The 2858-nt window shown below is 47.0% G+C and overlaps 1 protein-coding gene across 3 annotated transcripts in view; it reads left to right on the top strand.

Annotated features, from left to right (window-relative positions):
• The window catches only part of Usp50 (ubiquitin specific peptidase 50), a 27306-nt gene that overhangs the window by 9009 nt on the left and 15439 nt on the right, over window positions 1-2858 (top strand). The gene's annotated exons all lie outside the window — the stretch shown is intronic.

The raw sequence follows: 2858 nt of genomic DNA, 5'->3' as shown, positions 1-2858 counted from the left end.
GCTGAGACAATTGCTCTGACCCTGCAAATCCTTTCTGGGGCTCTTCTGCCAGCTAGACTGTGGTGAGTAGAGCATGATAGGGCTGACAGGAGATGGGGAAACAACCAGAGTCGTTCTTTCTCTCTGTTACTGCTGGGTCCTGTGTCCCAGGCTGGCCTCCAACAAGCTGAAGATTACCCAGATCCTCCTGCTGTGACCTCACAAATGCTGAGATGACAGGTGCACACTGAAACATCCAGTTTATTTGGTACTGGGGATTGGGCCTGGGAACTGTGCGCTAGGCAATCGCTTTTCCAGTTGATCCATCTTTCTATCTATCTATCTATCTATCTATCTATCTATCTATCTATCTATCTATCTATCTTTTTTTTTTTTGGTTTTTCGAGACAGGGTTTCTCTGTAGCTTTGGAGCCTGTCCTGGAACTAGCTCTTGTAGACCAAAATCTATCATTTTGATCAAGTGAATTAATTACGTTTACAATGTTAAATGTCAATTGTCACAATTTCCAGAACTTTTCAATACCTAAACAGAAGCCCAAACCCATTAAGCAACGTCTTCATGTTCTCCCTCTCCCTTGTTCCTACTTCTGTAATGTATTTCCTGTCTCTGTAGATTTATTCCTATTGTTTTCACTAGAGTAGCTGGGCCAGCTAGTTTTGCTTCACCTTGACTTGAGCTAGAGTCACCTGAGAATAATGAACCTCAATTGAGAAAATGCCTCCAGCCTGTAGGGCATTTTCTTTATCAGTGATTGGCCCAGCCCATTGTGGGTGGTGCTGTTTCTAGGCTCGTGGTCTTGGGTTCTGTAAGGAAGCAGGCTGAGCAAGCCATGAAGAGCAAGCTAGTAAGTAGCATTCCTCTGTGGCCTCTGCAACAGCTCCTGCCTCCAGGTTCCTGCCCTGACTTCCTTTGATGATGAACTGAAATACAGAAGGGTGAGCCAAACAAACCCTTTCTTCCCCAGGTTGCTTTGTCTATGATGTTCATCAGAGCAGTAGTGACTCAAAGATAGAACTTGGAACCAGGGTACTTCTCTGGCAGACTTGATCATGTTGTATTGGGGAGGACTGTGGAAGAACTTTAGAACTTTGGACTAGAAAAGCCAATGAGTGTTGAGGGCCCAGTGGGCTGTTCTGTAGGAGCTTGGAAGATGAGAATGTTGAGAGCACAGGAGTCTATGGAGGCCTGGCTTGTGAAGAGGGATGTTTGAGAGCTACTTAAAGACTGTCAGGGCTGTTGCATAGTTGTTGTGTTGAATTAACTCTGGTTATGGTCAGCTGGGACTGAAAACACCAGCTGTGATTAACAAGATCCAGGACCACAGAAGTGAAACCTCTGTGACAAATGATGGCGGTCGGCTGGAAGTGAGACAGTACCAGCCGTCAGAGACCAGCGTCGCTGGGAGTGAGACGGAGAAGGGGTTCCCCAGAGTCAGCATGCAGAGACTCTGTTCCATAGGAGGCCACAGTTGTACCTTGGGCTTACATCTGAACTTGGCCATGTGTAAGAGTCACCCAGGTGGCACTGGGTTTGAAGCCATGAAGGGCTCATGGAGAACAGCTGAGGTTGGGGCTGCAAGAGACCAGGAGAGGCAATTGGTGAAGGCGCAGCCTTAGTAGCAATTGAAACCCAAGGATTGAAGGGGTCAGGGTGGGAAGTCTGTAATGTGTTTTATATTGTAATATTGATTATGAGACATTGGGAACCACAAGGAAGGAAAGGTTATATTTGATAAGTGATGTGTTTGTGTGTCAAGTTGACAAGGGATCATTTGTGCCTGTTAGTTTTTATATCAACTTGCCACAAGCTAGAGTCATCTGAGAGGAGGGAACCTCAATTGAGAAAATACCTCCAGAAGATCAGGCTGTAGGTGAGCCTATAGGGCATTTTCTTAATCAGTGGTTGATGGGGAAGGACCCAGCCCATTGTGGGTGGTGTCACTTCTGGGTTGGTGGTTCTGGGTTTTGTAAGAAAGCAGGCTGAGCAAGCCATGAGGAGCAAGTCAGTAAGCAGCACCCCTCTATGGTCTCTGTGTCACCAGCTCCTGCCTCCAGGTTCCTGCCCTGCTTGTTTGGGGTCCTGCCCTGATTATCTTCATTGATGAACTGTAATTTGGAAGTGTAAGCCAAGTAAACCCTTTCCTCCCCGAGTTTCTTTGATCATGGTGTTTTATCATAGCAATAGTAACTTTAACCAAAACAGTGATGTTGGATAGTGGTGGTGCACGCCTTTGATCCCAGCACTTGGGAAGCAGAGGCAGGCGGATCTCTGTGAGTTCGAGGCCTGCCTGGTCTACAAGAGTGTGTTCCAGGGAAACAGCCTGTCTTCTCCATCCTGGCTGCATCCATTTATGTTCTCACAGGATAAACCCTAGGACTCAGAGTTCTCCATCTCACCGATACTTGTAATTTTCCATCTTTTTGTTTTGTTTTTCAAGACAGGGTTTCTCTGTGTAGTCCTGGCGCCCTAAAACTCACTCTGTAGACCAGTCTGGCTTCAGATTCAGAGATCCACCTGCCTCCTGAGTGCTGGGATTAAAGGCATGTGCCACCACCACTGGCTCTTGTTTTTTGATAATGAACTTAAACAGGGCAGGAAGCTGGAGACAGTGACTGAAGCAGACACCATGGAGGGGTGCTGCTTACTGGCTTGCTCCTCATGGCTTGCCCAGCCTGCTTTCTTGTAGCGCCCAGGGCCAACAGTCCAGAAGTGACACCACCCACATGGCCTGGGTCCTCCCCCATCAATTACTAATGTTGAGATAGCATGTAACTCCCTCACTCATGCTATGGTCATATGTTAGTAGAATATATGTCTTAGAAATAAAGTTGAGGGGCTGAAGAGATGGCCCAATGGT

Source organism: Microtus ochrogaster (genome assembly GCF_000317375.1).
Source record: "Microtus ochrogaster isolate Prairie Vole_2 chromosome 14 unlocalized genomic scaffold, MicOch1.0 chr14_random_1, whole genome shotgun sequence".
Lineage (NCBI taxonomy): Eukaryota > Metazoa > Chordata > Mammalia > Rodentia > Cricetidae > Microtus > Microtus ochrogaster.
Note: the sequence above shows the minus strand (reverse complement) of the source record. Positions and strands in the feature narration are given on the sequence as shown.